This window comes from Cornus florida, unplaced genomic scaffold (assembly GCF_030987335.1).
Source record: "Cornus florida cultivar Cherokee Brave unplaced genomic scaffold, ASM3098733v1 CherokeeBrave_3.0.0_Hap2_scaffold_138, whole genome shotgun sequence".
In the NCBI taxonomy this organism is placed as follows: Eukaryota; Viridiplantae; Streptophyta; class Magnoliopsida; order Cornales; family Cornaceae; genus Cornus; species Cornus florida.
This window is the reverse complement of record NW_026775625.1, coordinates 10,001-30,000: the sequence shown is the minus strand read 5'-3', so window position 1 is coordinate 30,000 and position 20,000 is coordinate 10,001. Positions and strand designations below refer to the sequence as shown.

The following is a 20,000-nucleotide window of genomic DNA, read 5'->3' as shown; positions in this document are numbered from 1 at the left end:
AAGAATTGGACCCTACTATCGATCTCCACTATGAAGATGAACAACCTACCTGGTCGTCCCACTCAACCACCTCTCATAGACTGTCTAAGCGAATGAACCTGTTATTCTTGTACTATCTATTAGCATACTAAAAGCGGGGACCAACAAACTGGAAAAACAGCTATTGCTATCGATACCATCCATATTCCACCAAATGGATGGAAGATTATGGGCAGGCAAGAGCGAATTGAGGCAAATCTAGATCGTCTGAGACTGATGTATTTCTTCTTTCTTTTTTCTGGTTGTGCTCGCTAGTTGTCTTACTATCTTTGCAATTTTCTTCATCAAAAATGTGATTTTCCGTGTTTGCTTTTTCTCTTTTTTAGCCCCAGTTTTCATTAGAAATTCGTGTACTCTTTCTGGTATCAATTTCGTGAAATGCTTTATTACTTCGTTCTGTTTATGTTGATAGGAAGATTGGAATGCCCATTTTAGTCTTGAGGTGATGGCCTCTTCCAATGCTATTAAGAATTTTTCTATCGTTGTTTCTCCCTTCATTTTTGTCATGATTTGTTCTAATGTGAATTTTTTTTTCCACCTTTCCAATGGTGTTATAATTTGTAACATTCCATTCTCTCTGATGGATACTACCAGCCCCAGGACTCTGGTCTTGTTCGCCCTCCCCCTTATCAGTTGTACTGTGGTTTCTTGTAGTTTTCTTTCTTTCAAGGATTGGTTGAAAATCTGTCGAAATCTTCGGTATGCCTTGTCTGAATTCACTCCGCGTTTAATGGCAAAGAGAAGATCGTCGGCATACCGCGCGTACTTGATTTGCCCATATGGTACGAGCACTTCTTGTATTTTCTTATCCAGTCTATGTAGATATATATTCATTAATACGGGAGAAGGCGAGCACCCCTGTGGCATTCCTTGCGTTTCGTTCGACAAATCTTCTTGATTTTCATCAAAGATCTTGGCAGTTAGGAAGTTCGCTATTAGATTGATAAAAGCTCTATTCTCGTTACCCAAATGATCTTCTATTGCAGATAGTAGCAGCTTATGGTCGAGTCTATCAAAGCATTTCACAACATCAGCCTTGATCAGCCGGTCAACTGGCCCCCAACTTTCGGTCTGAAGATAAAGGGTAGTAATACTCTTACTTTTTCGAAAACCATGTGACTCGGGGAAAAAGCGTTCGTCAAATAAGATGTCTAGATGGGTTGCCAGGGCTTTCAAGACCAGTATGTCAGGACTGTGCGGTTTGGTAATAGGTCTAAGCTGCCCCGGCTTGTTCGGTTTGGGGCGATAGGATCTTCTCATTGGAGAAAAAGGTTTCATCCAATAAAGAAGCTTTTAAGTCTGCCAAAGCGCGAGACGTAGTAAATTCATGATAATCTTCATGCGTTGTCCAGAGAAATTCAATAAGTTGAACAAATTTAAGCATCAAGCCCACCTTCTTAAGCGAGGGGTCTTCGGACCGAAGAAGGGCAACAAAATCTTTCGGGACTGTAGGCCGTCTTCCCCGGCAACGACTTCGGCGATTGGAAGTTGGATTAGCAGTAGCGTTGTGAGTAGAAAAAGAGTGACGAGCGGTACGACACACAGCTAGAAGACAGAAAAAAAGAGACATTCGGGAGTGAAAAGACAGCAAAATGAAATTCGAAGATGAGACGGAAAGCCTAAAATAAGGATGAGTCGAGAAATTCATATTGATATTGAACATGGTTGATCTTATGGATGGGTTTTCCTTGATCATCTGATTGATTAGAAACGTTGTCATGGGCAAATGAATTCGTTGTAGTTGTGAAAGAGATTATTTGATTCTATCCCTCTCATTAATGAGCAATTCACTATCAAGTGCGTCTGCTCATTGCAGAGAGACCCGGGCGTTATTTGATTTCCCGCCGGAAAGGAAGAAAGATGAATGAGAACGCCATCACTAAGCCAGGATTCCTACTAGCCGACCCCGAAGTAATGACTTTTCAGTCGCTTGCCCCTTAGATATCTGATACCTTCACGAAACCTATGAACAGTAGAAGAATAGGAGAGTCAGCCTTATTGCTCCACCATTCTTCCCTTTTCATCGGTTAAAGGAAGTGTACCTGATGATGTGGTTTCTTAAGAGAATATCAACTTCTTTTCTTTCGAGCAAGCTTAGGCGCACCTATCACGAAGTGAACGGAATTACATGGGAGGTCTTTTGTTTCTTTTCTATTTGATGTAGTACTCGCTTCTGAGTGATTGGGGGAAAAATGCTCTTTCTGTTCTGTCTTGGAGCTACTTTTCTCGTCTATAAGTAGGGGGGTATATGCCCTTCTAAAAGAAAACTACCATACTGGAGCTAGTTTCAAGGCTTTCGAATAGCAGCATCTTTTCATTTCTTCCAATCTCAACTGTACACCTGGGAATTTCTTTCAGAAAGCAAACAAACTCACCCAAGATTCATTTTCAGAGTGCTTTTGATTTACAAAACTAAGGGGATTCTCGTATCGGCCAAGAACTCTATACACTAGTACGAACGTCCGAAACATCTTCTGCCTATCCATTATTTGCTCCAGATGTTCTCGCTTCTGTCGCTGCCAAAGAAGTTGGTGTCGAGCCCACCCAGGCTGATGAGCGGAGCTTTTTCTGACTCTTGATCTCCGATTGAGGCGTGACTTTATTCCTCGAAAAGGTTTTTCGTTGAGCGATTCATCACTCCCAGCCAGCAAAGGAGTGGATCTGTGTTTGTGCCTTTTCAGTTGCCAAGGAATAGAATGTCAGATTTGGAGCTCTCGTGAACATCAAAATCAATCAAAAGCCTTTGCGCACCATTCCCTGGGGAAACTCTCTCCATTAATGACAGCCTTCTTTCTCAAGCTGTCTGTTCGTCAGCTCAACATTACACCAATGAGAGACTAAAACATTCTTTTTTTTTTATTCGTGTATGTAGTCATAGCTCAGTGACCTACTCAGTAGGCTAGGCCTTTTTGATCAAGGAAAAAGCAATCCATTCAATGGTGGGTTTACTGTAGCTGTAACGCACGTTATAGTGCTCTTACAGGGTTTTTGCCACCAAAGAGGAGTAAATCGGAGCTTTTCACAACCCGAAACCAGGTCAGTAAGAACGAAAAGCATGCCGGATGGGGGAGAGGACCCCCCTCACACATTGATGGAACAGGAGAAAGAAGGCAAGGAGAGCGATTACTCAACAAAAGTATACACACAGCGGGGAGAACCCTTTATTAGGAAGAGCCCACAACGAATGCTTAGCTGACAACATTGATAGAACAGGATGACGGAGAGGAGAGAAATGAATAGAAAGAAGCAAAGAAGAATTGGCTATGATGTGGGAGTCTCACCTCGAAAAGGTCTATCGATTTAGGACGTGAAAGAGGCTTTCTAGTAAGGAAGTAATAGTCGATTGGGGAAAGGAATCAGTCTTAGAACTCTATAAACAAATATATGGATTTGTGATGGACCTTGCTCCTAATGGACTTGATCCTACCTTTAGTCATCTTAGTCATCATGGAAGTGATTTCTCTTTGAGAAGCGCTGTAAGTAGACGGCTTTTTCAGCCCGGACGACCCCAATGAATGTTAGGGAAATCCCGAAGCTCATACCCATTCCTAGGATGTTCCAAGCTTCCCATTCTTTGACTTCGTTTCAACCAATTGATTCATTGTTCCGCTTCCTTAGACTGACGTGATGAATAGGGCTCGTGCTTTCAGCCTATTTGAGTTAGAAGACCGACACGTCACAATGCAGATTAGGAAAAGCAACAAGCTAAGGAACATGCAGCGGATGTTACGAGTTTCGGATCAAAAGAAAGAAACCAATAGAAAGCAAAATCGAAGAATGCATATTGCATATATAGGCATAGCCTCTCGTCATCATTACATCGGCTGCTCCTTCTCCAGTAGTGTGGCGAGCGTCCTCTTCATTCTGGTCATTGCTATAGGCGTAGAAGCCTTTCTATTGTTCCCAGGTCATCATACCTATGATGAAAAGCACAGTCACCCCGGACGACTACCTAACTAAGTACCTCCGGCACTATTAAGCGCTCGTTCCAGATCGAACTCCTTCCCTAACCGCTTTCCTTTCTCTCCGAAGAGGAACTCTACTACAGAATCAGTCTCGAACACATCCAACTAAACTACTTCTATTGCTATTCTCGTTCCTTTTAAGGCCCGTTCACGCCCTATCACGGGAAAGCTACCTATCAAAGCTGCAATGGGAGGTTTTCATCACGATTTCATGAATCACTTCCTGACAATCTCTTTGCCGAGGTTAGGATGCTGAACTAAGGAATGGATTGCGAAAAAAGGTTCTTGACCAGGGGCTAAACTTTCATTTCAACATAGCCACGTACAAAGGAAAGTCTACTTCGCTCAGCTAAATCTAGATTAGAAGTAGGTCGAACAGAATATCGTATCATATATAGAAGTCAGCATTTCAGTCAATTAGTAGTCACTAATCTTTCGCCCAAAGCCCACAATGATCAACCAATCGCTTCTTTCTTTCGTCAAATGGTGCACTAGATCCTATTATTCATTCATTTAGAGAGAGATATTAGCTACCGCTTGCTAAGCCCTATATCTTCCCTTTCGTAGATCACTCATTCAGCTCATAAACTGCTTTCTACTTCGACTAGACTGAGAATGAAGTAGATAAAAATGAAGCGAAATTCATTGAGAAATCCTATCTCTTAGGCTATAGTTTCATTTCCAACATGAAGAAAATCATAATAGAATAAAGGGGGCTAAGTGTAGTACGCCTGGTTTACGGCATTCAAGCGGGCTCGAATGACCCCTTAGATAGAGGGAAAACTGTCATGTCAATTCTACGATCAGGGGTGTCTCATTTCCACTCTAACCGAAGCAAGATTGTTTCTCGGTGGAGGCAAAGAGCCATTTTGAAGCAATCTGCATAGCCTAAAAGAGGATTTTTGGATCAGTTCATGAACATCTTTCACCTTTCTACTCTACATAAGATAATTTATCGCATTATTCGTATCGAAGAGATGCATGCCACGAATATGGAACCTGTACAGATACAGTTCCCAGATCTCATTATGCCTTTCGGCCTTATTCTTTTGCTCTTGGCGATTCAATCCTCCCGGAACTCTATGAATAGTAAAGGTCTTGAACCCCTTGCGTCTACTTACGTAGAAAACGGATACGTTAACCACCAATCTGGGTTGCTCTACTCTGTGGAAGAAGCTATTTTGAAAAAGAAAAGGAATGCTTAGAGTTTTGCTCATTCTTATCGACCTTGAGACGAACTCTTCCAAAGACCCCGGGAGTGCTAAGAGGCAAAGGCAAATCATCACAAATTCAATACGCCTCATCCGCCCCCTTGCTAGCTGGTATTAATATGGAATAGCGTGCTCATCCTTCTTTTGATAGGTAGCTTTCTTCCTTTGCCCAATCGTCAGAGGCGGCTTACCAGAGATTGGGGGAATCAAAGAAGTCACCAAGGACCGATTGAGAGAACTTCATCTCGTACTGCAACGTCAGCTTCCACGTTATGGACTGATAAATAAGGCTAGGCTGTAATCAGTACCATATCCCATAGACTCGAAATCAAAAGAAAGCTCTTGCAGAGTGAAAAGATGCAAGAGGAGGCTCGCTCGTTGAGACCTCAGCGGCAGTTCACTGGCTTAGGACTTTGATAGAGAGGTGCCCGGAAGAGGCGGAGGGGAGAAAGAAAATCCAATCTTCCTCGTCGCTGGAGTGGAGCAAAGAATTGATTTATAGAATTCGCGACGTGAACCTGCTTCTTGGACGATGAGGAGAATGAATGAATTACGTATGCCCCTCATAGATTCACTAAATGGGAAGGCAGATGCGAGCAATTCAATTCGACAGCTTGGAAGGATGTAAATAGATGCCCATGCCCCGGAAGGCCCAATTCAAACGAGAGATCCGCCGAAGCCATTTCCTTAATAGCTATTAGCATTTGAGTCAGATTCACCGAGCAATTCACTTCATTTCATTCACTGATGAGAATTCATTCTATCTACGTAAATCCGTCCAGAAAGACTACTTCCACTTCTTCCATTCAAAAAGACCTTCCCCTCTTAAGTCTTGGAAGAGACAAGCTCGTGATAAACCAAACTCTCCCAAAATAGAAGCTCATACCCATGAAGCCAAAAGGAAATAAGACTTGTCTCTCCTTCTTTCTGTACTTCAAATGTTCAAATACTCAGTCCGAATATAAAGCTCTCATCATCGGCCTGGAAATTCTCCTAGACACGGTAGCCCCTACTGTTCTGGTCAAAGGAGATTCCTTATTGTTGTTAAACCAACTTTCTGGGGAATACAGGTGTGAGAAAATCTTGATTTCCTCTTTCTTTGCGTAGCTCCTCTAGAGTGTTGTCTTATCCTATCCTCCTTGGTATTCACATGGGTCGGGGCCGACCTCTAACCAGACCTCGTGTTTTCTATGGCGAAACCAGCCTTATCCTAAGAAGGTGAAGCAATCCATTCACACGCCCTACCGAGGTACCTCCAGAACAGAGCGCATCTTTTCCACTCGTTCTCTCCGAACCTCCTTCCCGGCAGACTGCCTCAACGATCCGGCAAGTCAAGCTCCGCTTCCCACTAACATTGAGTCGTACTTTCTCTTCTTTCCGATCTTATTAGAGCTTTAGGCAGGGTTTCCGACAAGATAGTAGCAGGCGAGCCGGATACTAAGAAAATACGCCGAGATCGACTGAGGCAGATGAAAAGATCAATTCACTGAAAAGGGGAATGATGCTTCCTGAGACATATCCGGTGTTGCGAAATAAAGAACAGTGGAAAAAGAGGCTGGCTATTTTTTGTTAAAGAGGCGAGTTCCTTCGTTTTCGTTAGGTGCTGACCCGGGAGTTAAAGCGAAGGATCTAGCTGAACATTTGGCGAAGTACCCAAGCTATTTGGCGAGAGAACTGGAACGGAACAACAGAAGAAAGTGAAGGTCGGCTGTGATGCGCTTAAAGGACGACTTCTATATATGATATTATGGTAGACCTAGTTCCTCGCTCGCATGAAGTGCCGTTAAAGGGGCAATTAGACCACAAACAAGGCCACGCCACGGACTGTTACCGACACAGCTCCTACAAGGCGCCGTCAGGTCGCCACCACAGACGAGGTTTTCGTTCCCTTTCGTTTAGTGGTACCGCTTGATCTGATGAACTGACTAAAGGGCGAGAAATCTGCTGTTTTGGTTCTCTCTTTTCAAGTCTTTCCTGAACATTCTGATTCCTCGGAGATTGGAACCATCTGTTAAAGCTACAGCAAGTAAGATCTTAGAGCGGTGGATCTTTGAGTCGGTAAGGAAACGGATACAGAAAGAGCGATTTTCATTGAATTCATATTTCCTTTTATAAGATCATTGAAATTCAGCCTTTTCACAATGGATTAGCGCCCGCATCTCCCACTCATGCAGTGGTAGGTTTTGTCGGCAGATTGATTCGCGCTCCGCTCCGAGAAGTTCTGAGTCAACTCCGATAGAGACACATGTACAGCCACGCAAGCAAGTATTCGCACTACTAGAATAGAGTACTAGCTTAGGCTCTACTTGCCTATTGATCTATATTTCCACCCTTCTTTTACCCCGCCCCTTATGTCCTTGGTCTTAAATCAATGTTAGCGGAGCAAACGATCCAAGGGTCAAAACCAAACCCCCGAACACACGCCCTAGCATTGTTTTGCAAGGCAGAGGCAAGACTAAAGGATCAACACCAATTCCAGTAGATCGGATAAGGCAAGGAGTCTATTCCGCTATCAAGTTTCCATCTTCTTAGAGAATCGGGCTAGAACAATCAATATCGATGTCATGCCCATTCTCGTGCGCAGTAACGCACGTTCTATTGCTCTTTAGGCCCTCCCTATATCGGCTTTACTAGGAGGGGTTTCAGGCTTTCTCTGTCCATACAACGCAAGTTCCCAGTTTTCTAAGGGCTACGCTCCAGGTCAAGAACTTGAATCTACATCGTAGGACTCATTGAGGAATCGGCTACCTGTCCCAAGCGTCGTGCAACTCTTTCTCTAAACGCTTATATAAGGATGATCTCATCCGCTGCGCTCTGTTCTCCTCAATCAATCCTATAGTCAAGAATCTCTGGGGCTGTCAATCTCTTTCCATTTAGAGTTTAGGGTTACACTAAAGACGCACCAGACAATCAATGAATAAGGTCAAGCCCTTACTTAGTAAGAGATGGGTCGACCTCTAATGGTCCCTTCGGGTTCAGACTGTTCGACTAATAGACTCCCCGGAGCCTTCTCTGCGGACCTAGCCCGACAGGAAGAGGGTTTACTTTTCGTTCTTACTGACCAGATTTCGGGTTGAAAACCTCTGTTTGGGGGGTTCGAAAGGGAATCCTACAAAAGATGGATTCACTGCGGTTTGTGACTAAGTAAACCCCGCCATAGAAGCAATGTTTTATTGAATGGGTTGACCTTAGTATCTCGAAGATACTACACCTAGAGCACTTTATGAGTCAATGCCAGGGTGACTACGATGGATGGATCAATCTTTGATTGAGGGGCCGTAGCTTACCGATCGAAGATACAAGGCTCCCTACTTGCGAGAGGCTATTCCTAAGACCTCGCTCTCGCTAGTCGAATTGGAGCTTCTTCCTTCTATTTGTCCTCTGACCTTCTCTCCTAACTACGTAATTCAAGATCGCCCGACGTAGCCTTCACTCACTAACGGTTCGCTTTGCTTCCAGCATTTCTGACTGTTGTGATCTTCTTTCCATCATTAAGGCACTCAGGAAATAGTGCTTTAGCTTTTCCATCATTCCTTTCCTTTGTCGGGTACCCGCACTGGGACCTCACAAGCCTTCCTTCGAAGGAGCTCTGAAGGTGCTGTTGAATGTTGAACTACATGGTTGGTGGCTGGTGCCTGGGCGAGATTCCGGATCACGGGCTTTGGTCGATCTTATATCTCTTAAGGACTTACCGCCGCTCGTCCTGAACAGATTCCTTCTATGGCTACAGAAAGTCAGTTTGATTAGACCTATATAAACGAATTCTGCCTCTTGCTTTTTCTTGTTCACATAGCGCCGCGGCTTCGCTTGCCCTTCACTTCAGAAACTTAATTTCAATGATGGGAACTCTTTTCAAAGCCCCCTTATTATTCGACTTACGTTGCAACCGGAAACGGTCGGACTGGGACTGGACTCTTTGGTTCAGAAGAGAGGTAGGGTTTATCCGAGGAGGAGCCTTTCACAAAGGCTTCAAGCATCTTAGAAGAGTCCGCATTTACTCGATAGCTGGGATAGCAAAGCAGATGAATTCCGATCTCTTTGATCAAGCTTCAACGTAAGTTCCAGCAGACCTTACCAAGCTTCGTAAAGATAAATAACTTGCACTAGATTCACAACTTTGAATCAGAAAATGGTAAAGACCTATGAAAAACGCTCCTCTTTGAGCTATTAGGGCAGTTTTCTCTTCCAGGGCAAGGCTAGTGAGAAGCGTATCAGTCTCAATTTTACCATCATTGTTGCAATCCTGCAGGTGATTCACCTAGGCCTTCAAGGCTTTCAGACATATATATAGCATTTGACCAATCCAATCGACCAATGGAAGCTTTAATGTGTTCGCTGGGATTGGCGTTGATCCTATCTGAACTGGAGCTTAATAAAGTCAGAACTCGTTCGCTCGCTATTGCATTGATAGGTAGAGCTAGTGACTTACGTGATGAAGTCGGAAACGAGGAAGAGAGGTTTCAAATTCTCTCCCAAATCGAGGAGATCACAAGTTTTGCAAAAATGAAGAAGAGTTTTCCATGAGTTGCTGCATCATATTAGAGTGACAAGTCAAAAGAACCAAGACGGAATAGCTTTTCATAGAAAAAGGATCTTTCTTCCCGGGCGGCGGAACAAGTGCGGCAGGCTCGAATGCCCTTCACAACAGATGCACACCTATTCCCGGATTCCATAGAAACGATAGCTTCGGCTGGGAGAAAGAAAGCTCTTGAGTTATTAACGAGCAGAAGCAAGTCATCTGTCTGTGGGAGCGGTAGAGAAGTGAGTTTAGGACCGGATTTAGCAGTTGCTGTCGGACCGGATGTCGTAGTTGTTGGGTTCCAAACCGGGGTAGGCTCTGAAAGACCTCTTCCTCTTCTTCTTCTTCTTATCGATCAAAACCGGCTAATAGACTGAAAGCGGAAGCTTGATATCGATACATCGGAGGAGTAAACATAGGAAATGAAAGCCTAACAAGCAGGCTCAGAACCACAAGCAAAAGAAGAAGATTTCCATCGCTAAGGACACTTATGGGGTATTTTGGGTTTTGACATGGTCAAAGAGAGAAGCTTTCATTCAGATTAAGGCAAGGTTTGCAATTGCTGCTATATCTACGAGAACTTGCTCGACCACGTAGCGCTTATTGAGGTAGTAGAGCGGTCAGCGGTTAACAAGAAAGAGGGGTTACCCTTTCTTTGAGCTGTAAGCTTGCGTTAGTTACGCAATTATGTGATGGAATTTATGAGTTGACTAGCTGAAGGAAGCCTTCCCAATATTATCGAATACTCAAAGAAAAGAAGCACCAGGACACTTGACTACATCCAGACACTATGGGTTTGCCTGGACAAAGTTCTGAAGGAAAAAGCATGAACCCGTCCATAGAATCCATTTCTAAGTGCTTCAATCTTTTCACATTCCGCGGTGTCAAGTCTCTAAAGTCCCCGGACTAAATAGCGATGTGCTCCGAGAGTAAATCCTGAACTAAAGTCAAACCGATTCAAGTAAGAATTCCAAGCCCTGGAAGTCTTCCTACCAGTATTATTAAATTCCGGTAGTCCCTAAAGTGGTAAGGTATCATAAGAGAAGAGAGATGCCAAAGATGAAAGGAAGGAGAGGTCATCCAAGCCTATTTCATCTAGTCCGTAATCCGTAGCACGTAAGCCCTATGCCGGTCCTGTAGAGCGAGTTCCTTTTGTTTGAGTCTGTGAAACTCCTTTTTTGAAGTGAAGCAAGGACTGAGTTTTGCTTTTATCTTTTAGCGAGTGTTAAGTTAAGTTCCTGGCCTTGTTGTGTCACAAAGGCTCGAAAACATTTGATTCTTGCTTTATTTCTTTCTTTTTCCTCCTTCATCAAAGCAAAGAATGGATTTTCTTTCTTGCTTGGCGAATTGCCTTTTTTAGTAATTTGTGTTGTAAGATTTCTCCAGGAATAATTTTGATTTCCTCAGTGGATGTCTTCGATCGTGTAACCTTACTTCTCTTTCCCTCTATCCCACCAGCCAGCCCACTTATTCCGCCCATTACTACCGTACTATCCCGTATTCCGAAAAAGCGAAGGCTTCAGGTCTATCCCCATTGCCAACTTTCTTAGTCGTGGAAGGGGCTATCGGCACTGGCGTTACACGCGTACAAAGAACTCGTTGAAACCTCGCTACTGGATTGGCGAAGAGGCAAGAAACTTGAGCTATACCTCCTTCTTGTCCTTCCTTCCCTGTGGTTGACTGGTTTTTCTTCCTTCTTCCAGACTTCAGGAGGAAGAGGTCGCCGGGTTCAACTTCCACTGGTGATGGCGATTCCTTCTTGAAAACAGTCTATTCAGTTTTTTCTGAATATTCTAATAAGAACATCGATAACATCGAATCAATTCCTATTCGAAAAGAGGATTTCATCATACCTGGCTTATCACTACAACTTTGCGGCTTAGGGGCAAAAAGGGGGGTCACGGGTACGGATATGATGGCAATCATGAGGGAGATGGCTATGTTGTTTCTGTTTTGATGGACAAGAAGAGGGGAATTGATAGGAACGGACGCACTGGAACGAAAAGGGGGTGGTTCAGATAGAAGGCTAATCTGACTTTGATCCATAGCCTTACCTTTTAACCCATTGCAGTAGGGCCGGCCAATGCGCCAAAAGGGCTCAAAAAAGAGAATAAATAGCTTGCTTTGTTATTGTTAATAAGAGTGGATGGTTCAAGGGGCTAATAGGGAGCTCTATTATACTTAGTGAATGGAACAAGCGAGACCGCTTCTACTGATGTGACCATGGCGCTAGCTCTTAGTTCAACTTGCGGAAGGGTTCAAGCTCAAGATCCCACTCAAACCTTGACTCTATGAACCTCTTTTAGGTTTGAGTTGTTGCCCTATCTTCATAGTGAGGAGTTTGATCCTGGCTTGACCAGTGGATATAACACAAGAAGACCAAATTGAACCTCTGTTCTCAAGCCCTGGACTTATAAAAGAATCTTTCTTCCTTGCTTTTGCTGTTGGTGTCTCCGACGAAGGTAAGGGCACAGCAGCCTCTCTCTTCTTAGAGGTCTCAACGAGCCTTCCTTCTCCGGCGGCGGCAGTAGCGCTTCGAAGGCGGGTCTTTCTCTACAGAATTTCTCACACAAGCGCATTAGTCCATTTTCTGCATTTCTTTTATGAATTGGAGGATTTCAGCTTCCCGGCTGAGACAAATGAAAATTTCTCTTCGATTCTGTCGATGTTTCGATGCTACAGCAAAAGGAAGAAAAGCCAAAGCATAAATGGGTCGATCCGGCTCGAAACCCCTCCTGCGCGACGGGCTTTATTCACTGGAAAGGGGGCAAGCAACCATTTATATACGAAATTCGTGGATATGCTCTGCCAAAGAAAGGAAGTTAAATTCATCAATGAATCTGATCCGGCACAAGTCATGGAAAATTCCTCTCATTGGATATATCATATATAGAGTTGCGTCTGAAGTACGAGTCATAAAGGTTCGACGGGGGGTTCTCAATCATAGCCTAAGCTATGCCTTGGTCGGATAAGAATTCTACAGTGAATGGTATTAAGAGAAAGCTTCTGGCTAACAAAGAAAAAGGGGGAGCTTGACCACAAGAAAATGCTAGTGAGAAAGGACCAATACTGCGATCGCCTACCCTCTTTTATGGCAAGATTACAGTCGGGACGGGAAAATCCAATGCTTAAGACATGCAGCAAGGCTGCAACTACCCTATGGGCTCAGTGAAAGAAAGGCCGCCCGTCACTACCTCTCCTCCAAGCTCGTAGAAGCAAACTCGCTATCACCCAATCTAACGCCACCTATGTGTGTCTACTAACAAAAGCGCCAACACCTGCTAAAGGACAAGTGACACATATCCATGTCTACTACTGAGGCACGCAAGCTCCCATCGTCCTAGGGTCAGCAGTTGAACTGGACGCTGGGCAGCAACTTCTTCGTTAGTAGTTATAACCTCTGATCTGAGCATTTCCTCTGCTGATATCTCAACCTTGCGTCTAGAGCAGCACCTTTTTTCTTTGAAAAAGAGCTTGCTGTTCTTCTCGGACTCCTTATAAGGGGAGTTGTCCCATAGCTCTCTTTCTCCAAGGTTCCCAGATTATAAGAGAAGCTTTTGATTGGCCGTTTTCCTTTGGCCTTCGCATCTGCCCCTGCCCCGGGGTCTGGGTTCCTTTTTGCTTTCTCGATATCAAACTGGGCATTAGAGCCTTATCCACCGAGTAATGGCGGGGGAACACCTAGATGACTACTGCAACGGAATCAACTACTAGGTATAGCTTAGACAAAGAATGAAAGTCAAAGTCATTTTGACGGGGAGCGGTGGAACATGTGGTTTAGATGCAAAGCGAATAACCTTAACAGGGCTTGACATGGGCATTGCAAAACTTTCCGTTTTTTGGCGATTCAGAGCTCATCATTAGCCAGATCGCGGGTGAGTGGCAAGTCAAAGATTCAAAGTGGATCTATGTAAATAAATGCCTCCTCAGGTTGTGCAAACTCTTCCAATTTCATTTTCTCGCCGGTTGGTTCATTTTCGTTTGATCGATGCGCGAGGTTTGATTACCTTGGATTTCATTTATTGGGAAGCAAGAATCCACAATCTACTTTGATATAGAATACCCCCCTTAGATGTAGGTAAATCGTTCCCCCTATTGATCTTGCCGGAGCGGTTCGGTACGCAGGAGTGGCTCGGACACAAGCCTTGTTTGGTGAATTTCCATCTGCCTGTCGTTAAGTTGGTTCGGTACGAAGGAGTGGCAAAGAAGAAGAATCTACATCGGAAGACTCAGAAGCCTTTGGCGAATCAGCTTCATTCCGTTTCCACGTCGCCACGGAACCTCACAACTGGTCCCTTCTCGTTCCGCCCTTCTCGGTCGAAGGAGACATAATCCTTCTTTCTTTATTTCCTTATCTAGATAGAATTCTGAATCAGTTCATGAAATGCAATCTCAAACTCCTATTTTAGCCTCCCTTATTTACGGTGAGTTTCGCTTCCCGACTCCTTATGCGTAGCCTCTAGCATTTGTCTTTGCCACAGCTCAATTCCCATCAGAATTTAGTAGTGACTATCTTCAAAGCAATAAGACAGTTCATCGACAAACCTCCAAGCATGAACAAGCAGGCATTTCAGAGCGGGTATTCAATCTGGGAGCTAGGTATACAACGAACTTCAATCAATCAACTAGTCACATTGTGCGCCTTCACCCCTTTCATTATTCAATTCAAGTCAAGCTTCAGATCTAGGAAGAGGCGAGACTTTGTCGATTTCTATCTATCAGTGGGGTAAGCCCTTTCTTCACGGGAGTTAGGAAATGAAAATGCTCGTGTTGGAATTCCCTCTCCGCAGTAAGTAGATTCTGAAAAGATAAAGGACTCTGCCCATGTCTCGAATCAAAGATGTGGGATATTTGGCACCCCTATTTGTAGATCACTCCTTCAGCTACATATTTATCATCCATTCCATATGGTGCAGTTTGTGTGCCTTTTAACTAATTATATTCTCGAAGATTCTTTCTAACTCCCCCGACAAGGAAGATAAAGTCATCTTCATTAATATATAGTAATAAGAGCCCTTCTTTCTTCTCTTCTAATTGTTATCTAAGAGAATTTTGTTCACTTCCGCTCGGTATGTTAAATATGGTGTGTGTTCTTGGCAAATATGCATCTGCGAAAAGGGGAAACTACCAGGCGTGACGTTAGTTGATAGTTACTTCTTCGATCTGATGGCTTTCCAGCCACACAACCAATCCTGTTGATACTGACCTAAGGTGTTTTGTTTCCAAGCCGAGGTAGGAAGAAAGTGAAAGCTGGAATCGCCTCATAGCATAGGGGCGAAGGGAAAGGGCGGAAAATGATGCTGTCAACGACCCTTAAAGGGCAAAGCTGCTCTTCCTCTACGTAAAATCTTTATCACACCGGGGATTTCACGCATCAAATTAACCAAATAAGACTGTCTACTTTTAGTAGAGTGATTGATCAAATCTCCAACTCTATTCATTGATGAAGACCCGTGTCAATTATGCGGGAAGAAGGTGGAATCAATTGCGCATATGCTGTGCTTTTGTCCCCTATTGCGTCAGTGGTATGGAGAGCTAGCCCTTTGAGGCTCGATTTTGGTCCGGAAAACAAGAAGATTAGTGCTATCCCTACTCCGTCTTAGCGAACGGATCCCTCCCTTCATTTCGAGCAGATTGACTCATCAAAAGCTGAAAACAAGAGCCCGCTTTCTCTTCATCAGGCTTCACAACGGATCTAGGACTTGGAGTTGGATACGCGAAAAGAAGGTCTCACTGGAGGTGCGACCAACCCTATCCCTCGCCTTTGACAATTGGTCAGCAACTAAAGAAAGAACAGTTCAGCCCGTTCCGTTCCCGCCCTTGCCGAATAAGAGAAAAGGGTTCTTTTGTTGCCGCATAACAGTCATCCCTTAAGCTGTGAACTGTCATCTTGGAAGGACAGGAAATTGGACAACTTGTACCGAACCTCTGAACCTGCATCCTTGTTCTTTCTCGTTAGCGCTTGAGAAGAGTGTGGCAGTTAGTTGCCTTGCCCCCAGCAAGTGATCAATGGATCCATCTGTTGAAAGAAAAAACCAATATGAAAACTCTGGGCGAGAGAGCTTTCTTTCTAGGTAAAGAGCGGCAGCCCCATATAGTTCTGTCGCTCCCTCGGTTCGGTACGAAGGATTGTCAAGGGAGTGAGTGTACTTCGCCGGTGAACGGAACCCTAATGGTTGAAGCGGCAGTTGGCGCTTGCCACTGACTTTCTGTAGTGAGGGCATAGTATTCTAGTTTTACAATTTCCTATGGATAGGTGTGTGCTTTTACTTTCTAGGTCATGCAAAACATCGCATTATCCCATATTTATCAAGCATGAAGAATTCGTCGCGTTCTTCTTTTGAGCTGATCAGGAAGCTTCCAGCCACCAGTCTTGCATATTGCTTCTTAAGGAGAGGCACCCTTATGCCCCTTCCGAGTCTACTGTTTGGGAATAGATTTTGGATCATTCAATAAAGATATGCGATTCCCTAGATTTTACTTCAAAAAGGAAGCGCTGAACACAAACCAAATCCCACTTTTGGATTGAGCAGTCGATAGAGTAAGACATTGGGAAACTTTAGCCTTTGCTCTTTTGAAAGGCTGGGGCCTTATCTCAACAACGAAGAGGAAAGAAATTCCGTATGGATTCAGCCGGGAAGCAAATGGTGGGCCCTCTTAGACCGCCTTAATAAGACTTTCGCGGACCCACCTATTGGAAAAACTTTAACCTCGGCACCTTGAAGACTTTGAGCTTCAGCGATTGATAGGACAGCTGGACCTTCCTCTGATTGGATACGCCTGTTTGCTTGTAAATCACGTGTTTGGGGGAAGTTCACTCTGTGTTTCTACATAAGAATATGGATTCAGAGTCTGCTATAAGCCTCTTCACAGAAAGAAAAGCCTGGTCCTGAAACAATTCCTCTTTGATTTTAGCTTCATATTCTACGCTGGACTGACGTAGCACTCCCGCAGGAATCAAGTGCCAGGGGGTTTATTTGGTCTTCAGTTTCATGGCGCTGAAGGTTTACAAGCAGAGCGAGTTCTAATATCTGTTATCTAACGAATGAATTTACTTGGAACCAATCCAATCCCAAGCTACTAAAGCAAAGCGGAGAATGTGCTTTGCTTGACCCAGCTATCCATTGGTCAGTCTTTTTGTTTTCCATCTGATCGTTGAGGCGTTCTTTAGGTAAGGCGGTTAGGTACGAAGGAGTAGACGGTGAGTCTACTTCGCCGGAGAAAGGTGGGGCGGGAAGAGAAATGCTGATAATCCATATTTCTATTGGTTGGAGGGAAGTCTTGTACAGGCTCCCTACTCTTTTGTCGATCTGTCTTGAATTCCTCACCGAGTCACTTCCGATTGATGACGGTAAGACCTGCTTACTACACCACAATACGGGAATAGCACCCGATATCGCTTTGCTGAATGATTCTTTCTTTCGTTGGTTCTGGTACATATTGCTCCTTGCGTGTCTGACTGCCGTGGTGAATGGGCCATGGGATAGAGCTTTCTTGGTTAATTCGTCTTATAGATAGCAGGTTGCAATCCTTGAAAGTTCAACTTGCAGAGGGTTCAATAGAGTATCAAAGGACCTAACCATAGTCGTATGAACGGGGGGAGGACTTTTTGGATTTTGGTGCAAAAGCGTCCAAATTAGCAACAGAAAGGCTGGAGGTATTTCCAGTATCTGAAGGAGGGCAGAGAGTTTACAGCTACCTGCACGAAATGGTGTAAGGATTCCTCCCATTATAGGGGAGCCACCAAGCAAAGCATCGAGTTCAGATTGATTGATATAAGGGATCATGTTAGGTTTCGGTCTAAAGGTCTGCTAAGTCAATTAGGGGACCAAAAACCATCACCGGTTTTGGCTAAGTACTTAAGGGGAATATCACTTGACTATGTTCACTTTCTTCCCCGGCTCAAGGGATCTCTTTTATAACTCCGGAAAGTCAAAGAGGTGGCCCAACACATGAAAGATTGGCATTCATTGCCCGCGGAATAGATTGAGCGGAGTCCAGAGCTCCTTCAAATAAATAACTAGAGGAAGAAGGTGGTCGAGAAAGTGAAGTGGAAAACCCCCAGGCAGAGCTTGCAAGATATGCATAGCCTGCAGAAGTCGCTAGTACAACAGTGAACCCTACATACGATCGTGTAGCCGTAGCCGGTCTCGGTCAGAAACTCCTCTGCCCGCTGCCCCAGAATGGTATTCACATGTCTTTATGGTGTCGTAACTCAAAGCATCGAGAGAAAGAACCTTCAGCTTCAGGCCAAGTTCTATAGTGCCTCTCATTCCGCAACTCCTCTGAAAAAGGCCACCACCAAAGAGGCGGATGAGGGAGATACGCCCACATTTGAGGAAGATGAACCGATCCATTGAGAGACGAAGCTACCACTTGAACACCAACAGAATCTGATCTTTTTCAAAGAGATTCTTTCACTAAACTCACCGTAAATAGGGTTGGTTCACAGAGTAGTGCTAAGGCTCATTATCGTGAGCTGCATGCATTTCTTTCATTGATGATCAAAAGATCTATAGTTGGAAATAAAGAGAGGAAGAAGGATTCTCGTATATAGATGATAGAAACGTTGGCTTACTAGTTCGATGAAGGCAATTGAGTGTAGTGTTTCCACCATGGAATGAAGATTTGCTTAAGAAGACGAACAAACCACTCTACGGAAGCTACGCCAAAGAAAAGATGTTGAGAATTAGCATAAGTAAAGCAGCTGACCTGAACTCTAAAGAAAACCTGCGCGCTATGTCTGACTCTTTTTCCTTAAGAAGAGGATCCTCAACAGGAAAAGAAGGAGTAGTCCATCTCTGTAACTGCCAGCCGGGCAAGGTTGAACCAAGATCTACACATGAAAAGCACGTGACGAAAGCGGGCAAGAAAGAAAGAGAGGGAAATAGGTGAGCGTGATGCTCCTTCCCTCCCGGGTCGCATCACAGAGTAGCATGGACAAAGCTCAACAATTTCTCCAGAGCGTTATGCTTCACGGGCCACGATCCAAGCTAAGTCAACCAGCTAAGATGGCTCTGTGTGTAAGCTCAACTCCAACGAGATGTCTTCGTTTGTGCGGGTATAGTGTAAGTGGGAGCTCTTGTTCACCTAACCAAAACCGACCTCCAGTTGGTGCATTCTTCATTTATTGTTTCAGTCTATTTGTCCATTACCAGAGCGATCTCCTACGAAATAGGGACAAGGACTGTACACGACAACAACAAGAAAAGACTAAGATTTAGTAGAGCCACTAGATAACGAATCTCATCCTGCATAGCTTACCCTTTTGGATGTAGTAGGGTACCAAGTTTCGGTAATGAAGTGACGTGCGAAGAGGGGTTCTTTCTTCGTGTGCAGGTAAGGAAAGGAAGCTGCTCGTCGAAAGCGGTTCCAGATCAGGAAGTCCGGAGGGGACCCGTCACGCCAGTCTTAGTGCTGCCTACGATGCGCTCATCGGAATGTGAAGATGTATGAAACCCCGTAGATTTGCGCTTACTTTGCTTCGCGCGGTAACCCAGCCGAATATTAGATCTAGGAGTTAGTTGAGAAATATTGCATTCTTACTTGGCTTTCATGTCAAATATGCAGCCTTTGTCCCTCAGAGACTGGGAAAATGGAAATCTCGGATAGGTCTGATATTAAATCAGGTGCACTTCTTAGCCTTTTTTCTAAGTAGATTTACTTTTTCAATTAGCGCATATGTTGATGTAATTGATGGAGTTTAGGTCATTTTCTTTCCCGTTTCATGATGGACTGAAGTATTGTTTTCCTGGCTGTGTACTATCTTGCTTCCCTGCTTGTGTTGGCAGTGCTTTTCTGGTGAGGATGTGATTCTAGTGATGGACCTTTGCTTTTTCGCTCTTCATATTCAAGGAAGAATTCGCCCGAATGAGCTCGAACAGATTGGAGAGTGCGAGCTGTTGGAACTGAGTTTGATCCCGGCTCAGAGTCCTCGTCTCGGAACAGAACTGCTGAGAAAGCCTTTGGAGTCAGGCAGAGAGGGAAGGGTTCCCGAATCTGTCTCCAGTCAGTGCGTCATCTCCCTCGCGCTAAACGAAAGAGAACGAACGAACTGGGGCTGCCCGCTGGGCTGGGATAAAAGCTTACACCCTTTTACTTGAACTTAAAGAAGAAAAACTGGTAGTGCGAGCTGTTTCACGAGTTGTCAAATTGAGCTTTCACGCCTTACTCTTTGGGGGGTGGGTGTCTTTGGCTTTTTTTCTTCTGTTTTCTGTGTTGAGTTCCCACCTCTTAGGTCAAATCAATCCGTCAACTCCAACGAAG

General features: G+C 44.3%; 1 pseudogene; it reads left to right on the top strand.

Moving 5' to 3' along the window:
- Positions 1-18,745: 18,745 nt before the first annotated feature.
- LOC132288721 (DNA-directed RNA polymerase subunit beta'-like) overlaps positions 18,746-20,000 on the top strand; it is a 2,762-nt pseudogene continuing 1,507 nt past the window's right edge.